At 37.3% G+C, this 18,834-nt stretch overlaps 1 protein-coding gene across 3 annotated transcripts in view; it reads right to left on the bottom strand.

Moving 5' to 3' along the window:
- Positions 1 to 18,834, bottom strand: part of CD36 (CD36 molecule (CD36 blood group)) — a 52,807-nt gene that overhangs the window by 24,280 nt on the left and 9,693 nt on the right. Inside the window, exon 2 of one of the 3 annotated variants that reach the window (XM_071424016.1) lies at positions 11,583 to 11,727. The exons of 1 other annotated variant lie outside the window; for it this stretch is intronic. The gene's annotated coding sequence lies outside the window, so the exon portion shown is untranslated. Of the gene's footprint in view, positions 1 to 2,167; positions 2,268 to 11,582; positions 11,728 to 18,834 lie in introns of those variants that run through there. One more of the 3 variants, XM_071424014.1, reaches the window with a different exon arrangement.

Below are 18,834 nucleotides of genomic sequence, written 5' to 3'. Positions count from 1 at the left end.
AGTTAATTACACATTCAAGGTCAAACATAGAGAGAAGGAAAACAGAAAGATGAAGTGGAAGAACAACTCAGCTAGTCTGCTCATGAGGACAAAAGTACTAGAAGGACTTGATGAATTTCTACATAGTAAAGCAGGTATAGGAACAGTGTCTGTTCTGTTTCCTTTATCAGTTATGTGATCCTTTTATCACATAAAGGATGTACAACATGCCCTAACAGATTAGGTACCATGGTCAGTGGGCCACTGACCATGATGTGTCCTCCCTTGTCATCCCAAATTCACAGTTATGTCACATCTCTACCTGGCACCAGACCCCTCCCTTTAACTGCACTGGAAACCCACCTTCTGCCTGCTCTTGAGCAGGTTATGGCTCCCTTGCCTTTAACAATGTCTATTTCTGTACCCTTGAGATCATTTGGCATGCTAAGAATTTCTCCTTGGGTATTTTCAAGCAGAATGACCAAAAGACTCTTTGCAGTCTTGGGAAAATATCCCTTCTATCCTTACTATAAAAGTCAGCCAGTCCATCCTCCTGCCACCAGGTCATTCCATGTGGATCCCACTCCAAAGCCATTAAAGGCTTTTTGATGTAGTGGAGGTGTTTAACCAAAATTTCAAAGCATATTTAAGTTAGAAATGTATTAGACTTGAGGAACTTTGAAGTGAAAGCCACTAGGACCAAACCTCTTGTGGTTGTAGCTAGGCTGAGATCAGGATCTTCAGTCTGGCAAAGATGGAACAGTAAAAGGCAACTAACTGGGTAGGTGGAGTGTGCATTTGAAAATCTGATTGCTGTTACATACTGTAGCAAATCTGAGGAAAAGCAGACATACTCAATTAAATCAATTCTGAAAAGTTCCTAACTCCATTTGATTTTTCCCCCAGTACGAGAAGATTTTTTTTCCAGTCTGGAAACACACATTTTAAAATTTAAAATGAAAATTAGTTCTTTCAGATATATTTAAGGGGGTCTTTTAGATATCATCAGACTTTTTTTCTTGACTTACATACTGAAGATTTTCAAATACCACAGTAATACACTTTTCACCAAAATACATTTCCACCTAAATTTCTACAAGCTTTTTCAGTGATTTCCTTTTTTTTTTGGGAGACTAGGCATGTCTCATGAGCACTAACAATAACCAGCTAGAAAGCAAGTGACTGATAACAACTTGTGTCTATTCCAAGCTTCTGAAAATTGAAAAATATTCACCCTTCTCCCACCAAAACCAATGTAATAGCAGTCTAGACATCCCAATTTATGCAATTCAAATTATAAATTACTCAACTGCAAGTGAAGAGCACTCATACCACAACACTCAATTCATATACAAGTCAACATACTATTCTCATCTATCAGAACTGAATTTAAAATATGAAGATTAAGGTAGAAATTTCCAATAGGAATGCACTTTTTGGGAATTTATATTCAAGTGAAAATTATATACCTTAAGCAGAATAGAAAGTAGCATAACAAAATTAGCTATGATCTATGAGGCTATTGTATCATTTAGGCTCAGATTTGACTGCAGGACCAATAAGATTATTCACCCCATTCTAGAGTGTTGGGTATGTACTTTTTAATATTTTTTCAAAGATCCTTAACAGAATATTAATTAATAACAATGAAAATGGCCCATTCAGATCTCTTAAAGACAATTTATAAGCAACTGTATAGAAGGAAAGATGAAAAATTTTATTAAATTCTCTCTTCACTATTTACCTTAGACTTCTGTACATATCAACTCAAAGCAAGCCCTTATAAAATAAAAATAATCTCATTATATATTAGATGTTCTTTGAAATTATAGTTACAAGCTTTTTACTGAAATATTGAATGCTAGAAAATTTTCTTTAAAATATGCATTTTTTAAAATAAATTCATATGACTCCAGAATTGTATTTTCAAGAATATTAAATATCAAAACACAGAACATAATTGGGAAAGCCAGCCATACTGAACATAAAACACCACTGTTATCATAGTAACAAAGCATTTCACTAATCCATGTAAAATGTCACTTCTTCTTGCAAGCAGCTTTGTAAAATCCTTCCATTTCATTTTGCATTAAAAAAAGTAATATTTTCAAGATCTGCCACCCAACTGACCTTAAAAGTGTTCCTGAGGAAAACCCTCTGGTTTTAAATGTTGTACCATTTGACTCACCTTGAATAAGGGCGACTGATTTTTCAGCTGAACACACAAGTACTCAGCACATGACTCGCATCAAGTTACCAGCAGCCAGACAAGCAGCTAAACCTCCCCACCAAGCACAGCCTGTGAACTGGGGGGGAGTGTTTTTATATTCCAAGAGACGTCAGTTCCCTCTTTATCTCTTTTTTTTTTTTTTTTTTTTTTTTTTGCCAGAAGAAAAAGTTAAGTTGTGCTGCTGCTGGGGGAAGGGGTTATTTTTGCAGCCTGACTAAAAGCCACTACCTACATCTCGTGGTAGGACACTTAGTGACTGCAATCTTTATCCAAGTTTGATCCAAGTGAGTCAAAGGTCAAGGAGACAAAAGGGTAACTTACTTACTTGGTTTTTGGTCACTTCTTCCTTCATATCTGCATATTTGTATTTTACTCATCATGATAGTGTATTTTCAATGAAGAAAATCAGGAAATTTCAGGAATATTTTGAATAGGATTTTTTTTCAGGTGTCAGATACAATGTTTCCTTGCCAAGTGCTAAGGCTCTTCCTATTTTACTGGAAGTTCAATGGACATCATCCCAAAGGCTTCTTTTTCTGAATGTATTTAAAAATACATTTATTTTTACACTGACCTCTCTATCAACCAACATATTACTCCATCACAATGTCTACTACTAAATAATAACATTTTGACAAGCTTTTGCAGAAATATTTTATAAATGCCTCTTTATCTCAGGTGAATTCAATGAATGGATTGTTTTAAAAGATTCTTCTGGCAGCAGCAACAGAAAGTGACTTTTATTTGGCTTAATTATGAGAGAGAAAAATATTCCTAAAAATAGCTTAGGTCCAGACTGTCATGGTACAACACTGAATAGTTTGTAAGTCACAGGTTTAGTATTTTCTATCTGTTTTGACTGAGTGCTGTTCTGTTATTTTATGTTGCTCTACTTGGAACCTTAGCTTTTGTGGGAAAATCTGCCTTTTTGTAATCTAATTTCTGCTAATTAAATCTCAGATGGGTGAAAATTAATAAATTTGAGGGCTTTACCTCCTAGTAGTGAAGGCAAGACTGACAGTGAGCCTGGTCATTTGAAAACAACTTTTTGTGCAGTTTTCAGCACAGGGCTCACTGCCAGGGCCATCTCGTGACCCTGAATAACTCCAGCTTCTCATCCTTGAAATGTGCAGAAATTTTGTTTTCCTCTCTTTTCTAATTAAAGAGGGATGTTTAACTGCTGAAAGTTTAGCAGTCCTCCACACTGTGCTTGCCATGAACTACTTTTATTGTTATTAATTGTTTCCATTGTACATGCCCTCTTTGGATGGTCTCCTGAGGATATTCTTGTTTGGGATCCTCCTTCACGGGTGCCCATGGAGAGGTTCCCTACCATGCTCATTTTCTCCTTTTGCAGTGTGGGAGTCACCCTTCATGAGGAAAACATCTGTGTTTTTTGTTGGAATCTGCTACTTTCAACATAATGGTGTTCAGTTTTCAATATATGCATGCTGAGCTGTACCACTTAATGTTATGATTGACTATATCCTATGATCATCCTGCATAAGCAAAATCTCTCCCAGCAGCAGTGCTTGGCAGTGAAATGAGGACTGCCTGGTTCAGCTGCAGAAACAAGCTAAAAGCACAGGAATCTGAGAGAGAAGCTGTAAACTTTTGGATGCCAGTAATTTCTGTTTCTTAAAAACAAACTAAAACAAGCCATAAGTACTTAATGGTCCTGTGTCCTCTGACTTCATATCAGAGTTCAGAGGTTGCAGAAGAGAGAGTAGAGACACACAGCAACAGAAGCAGGACACAAAAACAAACAGTTGTGTACTTCATCAGCATCCCCAGTGGTGCAGCAACAGACAAACTGTCCCACAAGGAAAAGTTGTCAAAAAGGAGAAACAGAGTAAATGACATTCACATGCCTCATGAAGACAGAGGAAACTGCAGGAAGCAGAAAATGGGAAGTGCTGTTGTTATTTCCAAATGAAGTCCACATACATTTTCTGGAGTAAACAAGAAAATGCTGAAGAGATGAGTGCTATTCATGGCTTTTATACATATCTCACAGTGGGCCCTTTGGAGAACACATTCTTTGGGGTGCTTTCCTATATGCAGATTCCTAAATAGCTTATGTTTCCCTTTTCTTTCCTTCTTTTTTTTTTTTTTTTTTAATATTAAGATCCATTCTCTCAGACATAGCTTTATGGTACATACAATTTGAATTTTCAAGATGATTACATAAACATTCCCACATTCCTGTAGGAATTCTTTGCTGTACAGTATAGCATAGCATGAGTTTATATTCCTGTGTTTCCCAGTTATTAAACTCAGATTTTTTTCTTCAACTGTCTATCATGAAGGTTATAAAAACTAGTGTTAACATCAATTCTTTTTCAGATGGGGAAATATTAAGATATGTTAGGTGACGTTGGGAAGCAATTAGAAAGCTCCAGGAAAGTTCTGTCTCTACTTCTACACCCCCTGAACTTTTTAAGGACATTAACTGTTAAAAAACATCCAACAAAATCTACTTTATAGTTGTTAGGTAAAATGCCAACCCCCGTGGCAAAAGATTAGACTCATATTCTCAGAATCTAAAACATGATTTTCTATAAGCTTTTGGGTACTGTCCCTGCTTTTGAGACAAATTATATTAACCTACTTTCCATGGTAAGTTAATGCACAAATTTATTGTTTATCCAGGTTATTCTATTAGCATCATTTTATGTGGCTTCTATTGTCTCTACTGAAAATCCTATTGTCACCACTCAGTGGCTCTTTGGCTTCTTCCCAGGAAGTGGAAATGTCCCACAGGATGGGTTGTACCTTGCTCAGTAGTGAAAGATTAAATCATGAAACCTTCCCCCCTCAAAAGAAAACAAAGCATACACACACACAAAAAAAAAAAAAAAGTACCTATGGCTTTTGTCCCCAAATAAGCTTTTTCTGATTCAACACACTCATGTTCATCCATGTGCCCTCAGTTCTACTGAGAAGGAGAGTGATGGAAATGAATCATCCCGGGAAGAAAAAAGAAAATATGCAATATGCCACAGCTGGGTGGGACTTCTGCCTCTCTCTGTGTACTGGAGATACTATGAGGTGCTACTTTATAGGGAGAGATATTGTGTATTTGTGAAAGATAATTTGATTTCCTAAGGAAATTAAAACCTTCTGGGTATCACATCATCACACAGCACACGAGAAGCAGTGCATGAGCTACCCACTCAGACTAACTTCAACAATTCACTACACTTCCACTTCACAAGAGCCATCCCAGAGTAAGCATGGCCTATCTTCAGGTATTGCACATAAAGAACATGAATATATAAACACACAAATTATGAAATAATCATACAGAACTAATATAATTCCCAAATTCCATATTCACTGTTTCTGTCTCATCTGTTCTCACAGTGACTGCTATTTTGTATGAAGCCACAGGATAGAACAGAGTTTTCTAAGTCAGGTCACCTCACATAAAAGAAGGAAGAACATATATCTTAGTTGTTTCAGTTTTCCTTTTACTATCTTATCTATACAGCTCTAAAATAAAAGGAAGGCATAGCTTCATGTTCTGTTTTTCCTTGTTTAAGTTAGTTACAAATATTTGTTACCGATAAACTTATCCAGCTAAAAGCAGGCATCCGGAGACAAATTGATTTCTTTTCCTTTCACTAGAGATGAATGAACATAACTCATCTCAAGTACTTGAAATCTTTTCTTAGACAAGACTATATAGAGTCATAGAACCATACAATCATTAGGGTTGGAAAAGATCTCCAACCTTTGACCAAGTACCACCATGTTCACTAAACCATATCACAAAGTGCTACCAGCTACTTAGTTTTGTACAGTTCCAGGGAGTGCATATCTTTTAGAGGTACTGATGTTTCCCCTTTAACTGCAAAGCATCTAAGCAATGGATTTAAGTTAGGCACCTAATGATTAGAATGATAATGTTAGAGCAATTCCACTCAAAGTCCCCAAAAAGGTCTTTCATTTCCTCTCCATATCAGTGCACCATACTGATGGTACCAAAACAGTTGCACAAGGTTTTGGTAAATACATACAGATTATGAAAAAAATAGAAAATTCAAGAAGAAAAGTTCAAAATATTTACCAGCTGGCATTAATGGAAAGTTTGGACAAAGATTGCAGACATGGCATTACACATTTTTTGCTTGGCTCACATCACAGATTTTACTGCAGGTGTGTTGGCCTTCAAGGATTGCCAGTGCATGCCCTGACTCATACTCCAACCACTCATATCAAGCATCATTCAACCTCCTGAAAAAAATATCCTCCCCAACATGCATTAATACCTTATTTCTCCTCACAAGAGCTTGGAAGACTCTTTTCAAACTGCTGTGTAGCTCCTTCCTTACCCACCAGAGACTCCCAGCCATAGCTTTCCCAGCTCTGTTAAGTGTTAGGTCCTAAGGTGCTGTCCCTTGTGGTTCCCAATGTGTCCTGACGATATGGAAAAGCATCCTAAAATACCAGTGGCTCAAGCCAACTTGGCAGCAGTACAGTGGAAACAGTGTGATATATTTGGCTCCTGCCACTGGTGAGTTCCTCTGTCAAACTGTAATGAAGCTCTTTAAGGGGAAAATGGGTGATGGAAAACCCAGCAATTGCTTCAGGTTTTTCCCCTAGATATATTGCTGCTGGGCTCTTCTTCACTTGTGGCATACATAAGCTGCTGCCTTTATCAGTCCTCAAAAGCACTTTTAAAATTTGTTTTCAAGTGATTCTAGCAGGGGGATTAGTTGAAGAAATCCCAAGAGCAGCAGGGATAGACCAGACTCTGATTCTTCCAGTCCTGTGGGTTCATGTGAGAGTAACTCAGAATATAGATAGGAGGGAACTTAGCAAAACAGAATCCAATAGAGAAACTCTAATATTATACCACAGATTTCTTGTGAGTCTGGAACAGTAAAGGGCTATGAAAATCTCTTACTGAAAGGGTTGGGTTGATCTAGTAATGCTAGTGAAACTTAAGTGTTGCCCCAAAATTTATAATCCATCACCCAATGTGCAGTGAACCAATCACACACAGAGCCAAGGGCTTTGTTATTTCATATTTGCTCAAAGATGGGTATTTTCTAATGAATCCATAGAGTAAATCCACTATCACCCTAAGTAAAAACTATAAGGACTCTTTATATGCTGTAAATTTTTATGTGTTGTGCTTATCTAATATATTCAGTGTTTAGTATTTGATTATCTCTGAATTGTGCTGAGCCGCCTTCTTATCTGGGATGACTTAGTGCTCATCAGTTGTAGAATTTACAGTTCTATTATTATCAGGCTGGCTTTCTTAATTTTTTCTTATCTCAGGTGTCCTGCAAGAGCAGATTCTTCCTCCCAGTCTTTGTTACTCCCCTGGGTCTATGGCAGTTGAAGTGGGTGAGGCCCTGAAATGTAATAAGGTAATGCTACTGAGAAAAAAATTTGTCTTAGACATCACAGAGAGGGCACAGAGAGGAGGCTCCAATGGCAGGAGACAAAAATTTTACAGCAAATATCTTCTGAAAGTCAGGAGAAATTTAATAAATCCTCTCCCTACTTGGATATATTCCACTTCTTGCAAAACTCTTCTCCCTAGATCAGAAGTCACAGAATAATGGAGTAATTCTAAAATCCTTCACTAGTGCAATACCTGGTTGAGAAATACTCAACACAGTGAATCATCCCAGACAATGTCAGTGGTTTTGAAGAATGACTGGGTAGTCCTTATGTTAATTTTTGCCTACCAGCTACACTGTAATTTTGTCTCTGTAATAATTAGGAACAACATATGTACAGGAGATTTTTTTTCCAGTTGTGAATATCTAAATTTAAGGTCAACTTCTTGGTGACTTCTCAAGTACTGAGACAAGTACACTTCCAGCCTCAAACAGCAAAGGCAAACCATCAGCCTACTGCTGGGGAAAGCCCTGCTCCTCATCAGACTAGCAGGAGGAGAAAGTTTTACTGAAGCTACCCCTGGGGCAGCTGCCAACTCCACTTAGGGAATCAGAATCGGTGGCTGGAATTGAGAAAAACTTTTTGTGATACAAAAAAGAATTTTTTTTTCCCTTTTCTTCACATTTTTCTTGAGAAGATATTTAATTACCTCAATAAAAGAATCATAGGTAATTCGCACACAGACAAAAAACAAAAACCCCAACACTGAAAAATAAAATTACCCTTGCCACAGGAGATCCCTTGGCAGCAGCTGAAGATCTAAAGAGATTATGAAAAATTGTGTAATATCACTATGAAGAGCAGAGTAGTAGAGAAAGTACTAGCAATAATTTCTGTGCACTAGCAGTAAATTAATGAGAGAACTAACAGATACCCTGAACTTCTCAGATCATTTAATTTTCAGTTCCAAGATGTGGCATTATCCTTTCAGATGAAAACATGTTACAGAAATATGCATGTAACTATCAGTTGCTGGAAAAAAAAAAAAGTAGTTGCAAAATACAGTAATTTAACCCAAACCCCTTACATTTTTGATCATTTTCCTGGTTGTGGCAATTATATACATGCTTTTGAAGTCTCACTTGAGGACAGGAAAAAACCCCAAACAAACTAAGCAACTACAGATTACATATTTTTTATGAGTAGGATATTTCTGCCAAGTTAAAAAAAATCACTGGGTAATTATAGCTATTGTGTCAATTGTCAAGAAAATAAATCCCTAAAGTAGCACATGGTTATGCTATATTTATTGGGTTGATCTCAGTACTTCCATATATAAATTAACTCATATTACTTTAGCATATTTATTATATATTATTATATATTTTTATATATGCACATAAATTATAGTTTTAAAACTACACAGAAAGATATATATGCTTTTCCCCTCTAAGTAATAATGATATCATTCCCATAATTAATAATTAAGTAGTTAAGAATTATCTTTCATTAATAATTATGACATGCAATAATTAATAATCTTTCATATATTCTTTTATATCACATTATTAAATTTATACAGCCCCAAAATTGATATCTCTGCTCATATTTTTATAACATATGTATTTAGTTGCTTATATATTAGACTTTCATATACAAGATTATGATTAATAGGCAAATTATTAATACAGTTTTTGCAGTTAAAGTTTCATTATATTTATTTCTAATTGCAATGTAGAGTGAAATATTACCAATATATGCAATATTATCACTATATGCAAGTGAAATAATTTGATTACCAGTATATTTAGTCTTTATAAATTTTAGTGAATTGACTTTTCTTGGATTTATAAACAGTCAAGAAATAGAGGCTGAATAACATCTCTCTTTGCTTTCAATAACCAACAGTTGGAAGCATTTTGCAAGTTTTAGGATGCAATATTACATTTGCAAGAAGTTTATACAATATCCAGCTGTGTGCTCAGAATCTTCCTCTAGCCCAGGAGCAGGGTCACATACCTGTATGGAGGGAGAGCTGCTCTCACAACTCTTGCCACAAGGAACTGTAGAGCTGCAGAAGAGCCTGCAAATTTATCTCCTTATTTACAGAAAATTAGAGTTGCTGCAGCGACCCTAAGCAACCCTGGTGCCTAGTGCCCCACCACCCAGCTGCTCTTGTATCAGCCACAAACAGAAAGTTGCACAGACCTTTTAAACTCCCTTGTAGGTGAGCAGTCTCAAGTGATAAAGAATTATGAAACCTCTAGCTCGAGATAATTCCATCTCAACACTTATGCTTCACAAGTAAGACCAATTCTAAGAAATCCTTTCAAGACCAGCCTTTGCCTCTGGTCCCTTCAGCCTCTGCAATAGCCCAGAATTTGGAGGCAAGGTATCAGGTCCTGTTGCCAAATTTCATTGACTTTGCAGTAACTCTTTACAAACACGGTCTAATCCCATTTAATCCCCACAAAGTACTGGAAGCAGGATAATACGTGTCATATTAGAGATAATTCTTCAGATTTGGGGTTATTATGTTTATTTACACCAAGCACAGAGACAGGTCAGGATGAGGGATCCCAGCTGTGAATACAGCTGTTCAAATTCATGGGATTCTCTATAATATTTCCACAGGCTTTGCTTCAGAACTTGGTTGTCTAAATAAACATCTGAGCCAAGTGGCAGGGCTGTTGCCTCCTCTGCCTGTCTTTTTGGATCTTTGCTAAATCCTTATATCATAGCAGGGTTAATATTTTTCTAAAAGTATTAAATTATTAATAATTAAGCATGGAATTTTTTTTTTTATTTGAACAGGCTATAGAGGACCTCCTTCCAGAAAGTTGCAGCAAATAACAACAGTTATCAGCCTGTCTGCCAAGTCATATTTAAGATAATAGCTGTCTCAGAGGGTTATCAGGAACCTGGAGGTGAGTCATTGTGACAGATGCTATAAAACTCCATATGTACCAACTCAAGGGACACTCCATGGCATAAACCTCTTAACTGATTCTTAATTTCTGCTTCTCTAAAGTTAGACAGAAAATCAAGTGACAAGCAAAAGTTAAGAATTAAAAAATATTCCAGAAATTTGCATTAATCTGGATATTTTCTGACCTATCTTCTTATGCTGTAAATGCTGTTGTCTACCTTTGATCCTCTTGGAGTCCTGTTGATTGCTTCCTGTGTGCCTTTCACAGCTGCAGCCTCCAGCTTGTTGCCAGACTTCTGCCTTCCTTCCTACATGTGCTTCCTTTTACCCCTGTTTTCTTCTCTGAAAATCTCCTCCCACCTCCAGCTCTATGTCTCTCACCTTCCACCCTATCATCTCAGCAGTCACTCCTCCACCAAGCATCTCCCTTACTTTGTCTCCTCCCTCCTTGGATTATCCCCTAGGTTTTTTTCCAGGTCTTCCAGAATTTACTGCTTTCCATAAATTCTGTCCTTGTTCCTTGTCATTAACATTTATATTTCCCCTATCTCCCTTGATACTTTTTTCTTTCTTCTATTTCTCTTCTTCCTCTGTATGAAGTTCAGGTATATAACCTTCTCACACTATCAGTTCATCAAAAAGCTTGCTGCAAATGAAAACCATATTTATCAGTGCTCTTTGGTACACAGAAAAATCTTACCTGAAAAGGCTAATTATAAATAATAATTTAAGTTTGGTGACTTAACATTGTATTGTTGTTTGTGTTCTTTCCTAAAGCCTCAGAAGAGCAAAGCCCACAGTATTTCTACCCATTATCTATTTTCTGCCCAACTGCCATTCAATACTCTTTTTGAAGTCCTCCCACTTCCAAGAAAATGAATACTGAGCAGCTTCAGTCATACAGGAAGAAAAAGAGAAAAGAAAAAGAGATGAGATGAGATGAGATGAGATGAGATGAGATGAGATGAGATGAGATGAGATGAGATGAGAAAAGAAAGAAAAGAAAAGAAAAGAAAAGAAAAGAAAAGAAAAGAAAAGAAAAGAAAAGAAAAGAAGAAAAGAGAAAAATTTTCCCCCTCTTACCTGCACCAGAACTGTAAGAGGATCTGAGATGAGGCTGGGAAAAGCTCAGAGTTTTCTGAATACAGTGCCAGGCAGGTTCAGTGGCAAAGCAGGCATACTGGGCTACCAAAACCAGTGCTGTGCCCTTCCTTCCAACCCACAACAGCTAGAAAGGAAATGGGATGTATCATTCATCTCTTGCTTATGATTTGAGAAGTCAGAGCACTCGTTAGTGTTTAGCATTAAAAAAAAAAATCCTTAAAATTACATAGGATAAAGATGACAGAATTGTAAACATGTCGTCACAACATGAAACACCCCAGGCATGTTTGCGGCAAAGCACACGCCCTCTGTATAATTATACTCAGGCTTCTCTGTTTTAGGCAAAAAGTAACAATAGTCACTTATCAGATTCTCAAAATGGTATTGGAGAGGATTCAGCAGGACACTCCCAAGACTTTCTGGGTAGTAGCAGCCATAGGATTGCAGACACATAAATGCTTGGTCCCTCCAGCTTCTGGAAACTATTTCATCCATGCTGCACTCTGCTCTATTAGTGTTTTTCTAGTTAGTTTTTCACCAGTCTATCTCTCACAATTCATTTTCTCACTCTGCAATTCTAGCTCACAGTTCTCCTCCTTTCCCCAAATCTCACTACCAGGCTGTCTACCCACCTCTTCTCAGAGGATAAATCTTTTCCATATCAGAACAGTATCTCTAAAAGTCTTGTGTGCTCATTTCAGCATGAACATTCATGCAGTGAGGAAGGTTTTTTTCTGCTGTACTTCTGCATGTGAGATTATTTTAACAGCAGTTACACATTCTAGGTTTTACTGAACATTGTATTTTCTGAAGTCTGTGTGCCCAAGGGAGCCTTCTGGTATCTTTTTCAAGCACCATGGACACCTATCAGATGATACCTGTAAGGACATCTGTGATGCCTCTGACTACAGTTTAATGTGCCCTGGGTTCTAATGCACACATGCCTAAATAATGTGTGCACATTCCAGTAACATGCATGGATCTTCTTAAAAAAGACAGAAACAACTGCAGTGGGGATGGTTTTTCACAGCTTTCCAACAGCATTCATGGCATCATTGGCAGCTTCCAACCATTTGTCTTATGAAAAACCTACTAAAAGACACTTAGACCCAGCAGATCCTGGTATTTTGATTTGTCATCTGCATGTAATAGAAAGAATTTTTTTGTCTTGGCATGACAGGCATATGTAGACTCATGAGCTGGTGAGGCTTGCGAGAAGATATTTTCTTGAATAGTAAACGTGAGGGCATATTTTCCTGTGGATAATTTACTTTCCTTTGACCTAGAAAAATGTGGAGGCCCTCCTCTGTGAGGTCAATAATATTCCATTTTTGACCAACTAAGTATATTACACATGCTTTCATGTTCTCATGAACGTACATGCTGGTGCCTTGTTTCAATTTCAGATTCTACCTGAAGCTTAGTAGCAAGGTGAGCTTTTTTTTGCCTCTTGCAACCTTGTCTATTGCCATTTTCCACCATGAAAGCACCCTGCAAAATACTACCTTTTTCCTTGGAAAATTCCATGTGTGCCTCACTGAAATGGATGTGGCTGGGAAGACTTGTGGCTACCTTTGAAATTGTGCTGTGATTCCTTGCAGAGCCATACTTTTCATACCATCCAGGTTCCTCACCGGAAGAGCACGGCAGGAACACAGACCTGATTCTTTGGCATGCTGCCACGCTTGGTGTACTGACTAAAGTGAGGTGCTTTCTGAAGTGCTACAGATCTTTTTGATGTGGCTACTGCATTTCTATGTAATCTTTCCTGTCTTAGGATCAAATTCATCCACTTTTACAACTATCCCTCCCCTAAATACCACTTCCATACTTCATGTTTAATTTGCATTGTATACCACGTGTGTATCGAGTGAATCCAAAGCTTTTGAAGGAATTTCATGATTTCAGAAATAGCTCCTACTCAAACTCACGAGGCCTTAGAAGGGAGCAGGAACAAAATTATTGTTTAAGCTTTGTCTGACTTGTTCTAATCCTCATTTTGTAATTCCGACTTATGTGATTAGGGGATTTATTTCTCTGAAAAGAGTTTAGTCCCAAGAAAGTGACTGTAGTTAGGGAGATTTGATACAATGACTAGAATTTAAACAGCCTATAAGCATTTCCCCTGGGTTTTACTCAGGGTGAATTTCATTCACAGTTCAAAGAGCTCATATGACCCTTTATTAAATCATCACAGCATAAATTGTCATTTTCTGCCTAATTCATTAAGTTTTTAGTCTCATTTATTTTTATGTTCTTCATTCCACCATGTTGCAATTAGTAAAAATTAATTGAATACACAATTGATTAAAAATTAGTACTTTTCAAACATTCTGTGCTTCCAATGCATGAAACCTAAGCCTCATGGAGTGCAGCACAGAGTGCAGATGGAATTCCAATCAGTGGCTTGTGTCAAGTGGTTTTAGAGACACATAATGGACCGATCACACAAATTAAACATTTATGAGTCAAAATCAATTAGTGACTAAGATATAAATTAGTTCACTATTAAGGTTTAGCAAGGAGCATGCTAACCTAGACAGACCATGCAATGATGAGTGATATTAATGAGGAAACATTACACTAACAAATATTTGACATTTATATTGGTCATAACATATCTCTAATAAAATGAAAAAATGAGATATATTTGGTATGTCGCACTCCTTTCCAGAAACTACCACAACATTATGCCATATGTTATGTGAGTAATTGATACTTCAGGTAAAACAGTGGGATAGCAAGATTATTTTTCTAAGGTAAAAATCAAAATAGTTCATGAAAAGTTCGGTGGGTCAGTCTCTGACGTGACAAATAGATTTTTATAGAGTTTATCAAGTTTGGAGCCCTTGCAAGTAGTGTTCTACCTGCTTAATGTCAACAGAGAGACTAACAAAGTACTGAATAAAAATGTAAAAATAAATTTATGCAGTTACACCTTTTATACACATTCCAAAGTTAAAAATTAGTTTGAACTTAGAAACTCCCAAATGGGGTACTTCCTTGCTTAAAGACAGCCTGTCCCTGCCAGATTCACTTGGGTAATTAAATGAGTGTTCACCGTCCGTGCAGAGCCTGGGGGAAGCTGGTGCCAAGTCGAGGTGGTGAGACTGGAAACTCCTGTGGCACAGAGCAAATGTCAGAGGAGGATTTTGAACTCATCCTGTTGCCTACCCTGCTGCCTACACACCTGGAATTAGTGACAGCTGCTGTCCCTTTCTCTGAGTCTGGACCTACTCAGAGCCATTCAGGTGTAGAAGCCAGACCAAGTGGCAGGTCACAGGAATCCTCAAGTATTTACATTATTGAAGAAGTGAAGTTACATAAATCTAAGGCAGTGGAAGAGCAGAGCCTCCATGGTTTTGTTTTTTTTTTTAATTTTCGGAGATAAAGCCTGTTTATTTCCATGCATTATTTTAGTCTCAGCATGTGTGAAAGCAGTGCTTCTGCTCAATTTCTGAAAACCAAACACTGCAATATCTTAATGTACATAAATCCTAAAATTGTTATTCTCAGAAGTCACAAATTGTACTGGATGCCTTGAAATTTATATTACTGATTTACGAAGATTGCTTTTGTCCTTTGAAAAATCAGATACTTTGCAACTGAAATTTCCACGTTCCTCAAAACAAAGAAATTAGATTTGCCAAAAAACTTTTAAAATAAGAAATTGCTGGTTATTTAAATAATGAGAGTGTTTTGTTTGTTTATACAGTGTTCACACAGTGAAAAATAAAGTTGTTTTAGATTATTTTACTCTTGCCAAGTAGCAATTGCTGTAGTCATTTAAAAAATCAAAACAAACAAAAACCCAAACCCCTTTGATCTAGATTGCTCAGGTGGATAGTTCTCTGCTATCTCTTAAAACATAAGTAAGAAAACTTTCTGTCTGGTTTTTAGCCACATAACTCAGATTTTTTTTCCACCAGAATCAGCCGGATTGCTCCCAGAGAACATTCACAGAGCCTAGCTCCTCTCCTACTGCAAAGTTTCTTAAGATTTGTTTTTCATGTCAGGAGACTTTAATTAGCTTTCATTTCTTTGGCCTCTCAATTGTATTTTTCAGACAAAAATGCTATGTCTGCAGAACACCTTCTGATGAAAATGTAAGACTGAACATGCCTTATGTCTTTTGAACAAGCATTGTCTTCCGGTTTAGCCCAAGTTTTCTTCAGCTTTTTTCTTAAAAATCAGGCCCTGTCTATCATCAGAGGATACTATTAACATTAATACCTTAATTCATGAATTTACTTTTTAAAACTCTTAAGCTTTTATATAAAGGCTGTCAGCCTCATCAGTCTTGTTGTTACACTTCTGAAATAAAGGATCCTTTATTAAGGTGCTTGAATGCCTGGACTGCTCTTGCTTCCTTAAGGCAGTGCTCCCCTGTGAATTAAGCAGTGGTAAGAATTTGATCTATTTCTGTCTTGAATGAACATTCCTTTTTTTCAGCATTTTCTTACTTAAACAGATAATTGAACTTTGTTTTCTATGCCATATGCAGTCTTTTTAATTAATAGGTGAAATGATCCTAAGTAAAAACTTGTGTTCAAAATCAACTGATACTTGTATTATTATCAAGATCAGAATGCAGAATATGGTGTGAAGACTGAAAATGTATCTTGTGCTCAAGGATCTCCTGAGCAGCAGTAACAAAAACTGATTGCTTTTAAGTTAGGAAGATACTGAACAAAATGTCACAAGGATCCTTCTTGCACTTTGTGAGGACTTGGAATCACACGTGCACTTTGGGTCTCTAATGGCTCTGGCAGCAATTGTGGGAAGAATAGCAGCTATGCCAGAAAGAAGGAACACAAGAGCAAGAAACATATTGGGACTGAGACAGAACTTGACATTGCACAAGTCATTTTTAGATGAGTGCCAAGAATGACTACTCAGAGGCCAGTAGCCCAAAGATACTTGGCTTCTCTTTTCAGTTTTAATTGTTCTGTTCCAGACACATATAAACAATACCTAATTGTAGGAAAGCTGGGAGGCAATTTCTATATCCAAGGAGTAGGTAAAAGGGTACAGGAAACTCTGATGTCAATAATGGAGAACAAGACTTAAGAAGTACTATCTGAACAGCCTCAAGGGACTTGACAGCAAATTGACTAACAGCTCTCAAGCATGAGTGTGCTGTGGAGTGAAAGTAGGAGAAAAGTAAAGGTTCAAAAGAGATGCTTAAAATAACTAAGAAAAAAAAAGCTAGAAAAGTGTGGTAGGTTGACTCTAGCTGGATGTTGTGCCCACCAAGTTGCTCTATCACTCCCCTCCTCAACTGGAGAGAGGAAGAAAATGCATTGAGAAGCTCATGCTTTGAGATAAGGACAGGGAAAGATCATTCACCAGTTACTGTCACAGGCAAAATAGATTCATCTTAGGGAAATTAATTTGCTTTATTGCCAATTAGGCAGAGTCAGATAATGAGAAACAATTAACACAGCTTCCTACACACACTTCTGAGTTCTTCTGAACTCCGCTTCACTCCAAACTCTTCTACCTCCTCCTCCTCCTCCTCCTCGGTAGCGCAGGGGAATGGAATGGGATCAGTTCATCACACGCTGTCTCTCCACCTCCTTCCTCTGCAAGAGAAGGGCTCCTCACACTCTTGCCCTGCTCCAGCACAGGATCCCTCCCATGGCAGACAGTCCTCCATGAGCTTCTCCAGCTTGAAGAAGAAAATCCTGCCTCACCATGGTCTTCATCACAAGCTGCAGGCAAATCTCTTCTCCACCATTTGGAGGACCTCCTCACCCTTCTTCTGCACTGACCTTGGTGTCTGCAGAGTTACTCTCACATATTCTCACGGCTGTCCCTCCCATCTGCTACACTGATAAGATACCACCATCTCTGAGGGGCTTGGCTTTGGCCAGGTGACAGTGACAGGTCCCTCTTGGAGCTGCAGGTGCCTGTGCCAGACATGGGCACAACTTCTGCCAGCTTTTCAGAGAACCTACACTTCAGCCTTCACCCCCTAGCTACCAAAACCTTGCCATATAATCCCAATATAGGAAGGAAAAAAAAAAAAAGTATTGTGGACTCACGAAATAATAAAACATCAGGAATACTTCAGCTTTGACTCTTACAAAATCAGCATTACCCAACAGGCTCATCATTTCCCTGTTAAGCTTATAATTGGGATGGTTTGACTCTAAATTGTAGAATCAAGCTTTAGCAAGAGCACCTCGGATTTCATTTCCGAGGAAAGGTTTCTCACTAGTAAATCTATAGAAAAAAACTGGAGAAAAAACCTTGCAGTGAATCCAGTCTCCTAATTCTAACAAGGTTAATTTATTATTCCCAAGGGCTGTGGTGGGCTTATGTGTGTTGAAGTTTTCCAATTTTTGCCAAAATATGTCATCATTTCATGAAAATTCTAATGGCTGCATTTTAAATACTGGAATACATCATTACTACAAAATTCTTGAGCGCAAATAACATTTTTAAAAGATATTTTCTCTTTCCTTAATTCTGGCACATTGATAATAATTTAAGAACTATATTCAGAAAGGAACCCAATCTTTACAGCTTTTTTGTAAGGAAATAAAAAAAGGAAATTACAAGAGTCAGTGCTGTCTCAGGAGTTTTCAAATAAGGGATATATTTTTACTTAAAATACATTATTACAGACTTCCAAGAAGTGCCTGGAGAGGCAGATTTCCTCCTTTGGTTTTGTTAATGATCTGTTACATTTCAGTGGAGGGTTCTGTGTTTCAACTCTTTTTTTGAAACTCAGAATACATTTGGATACCACTTCTGAATGTCCTCGAAAATGAATTCCTTTTCCTACAGTTTCTAAACACACAAATGCAGGAAATTGCTATAAGAAATGTTCTATAAACAGCATTGTTGTAATGGATTAACATTTCTGATTCTTTTAACCCTGCACTGATTTTCAGTCAATAATCTAACAGAAAAAGTAAGGAAAAATTCTGGAATATGCAGCTGTACCAGTAGCATCTAAGGAACCAGTTATTCTTTTAAAATAATCTGAATAAAATAGTAAGTGAATTAAGTGAAAAAACTGCCATTGCTTACAAGGAAAATGTCCTGTAGTGATTCCCCAGTGTCTCAGGGTATCTCTGCACAGAAAAGACTGTGAACAAAACAAGGAAGACTACATTTAATCATGAATCTGACAGGCCTGACCTTGTATGCCTCGTTAGGATGAGGTCAAGTCCAAGAGACGATTTCTCAATTGCTTTGTTTCATGCATTGCTATTTTGGT

Source organism: Agelaius tricolor, unplaced genomic scaffold (genome assembly GCF_023055355.1).
Source record: "Agelaius tricolor isolate 1412-34295 unplaced genomic scaffold, bAgeTri1.0.p SCAF_3, whole genome shotgun sequence".
NCBI lineage: Eukaryota > Metazoa > Chordata > Aves > Passeriformes > Icteridae > Agelaius > Agelaius tricolor.
The sequence above is the reverse complement of the archived record's forward strand: the minus strand, read 5'-3'. Positions and strand labels throughout refer to the sequence as shown.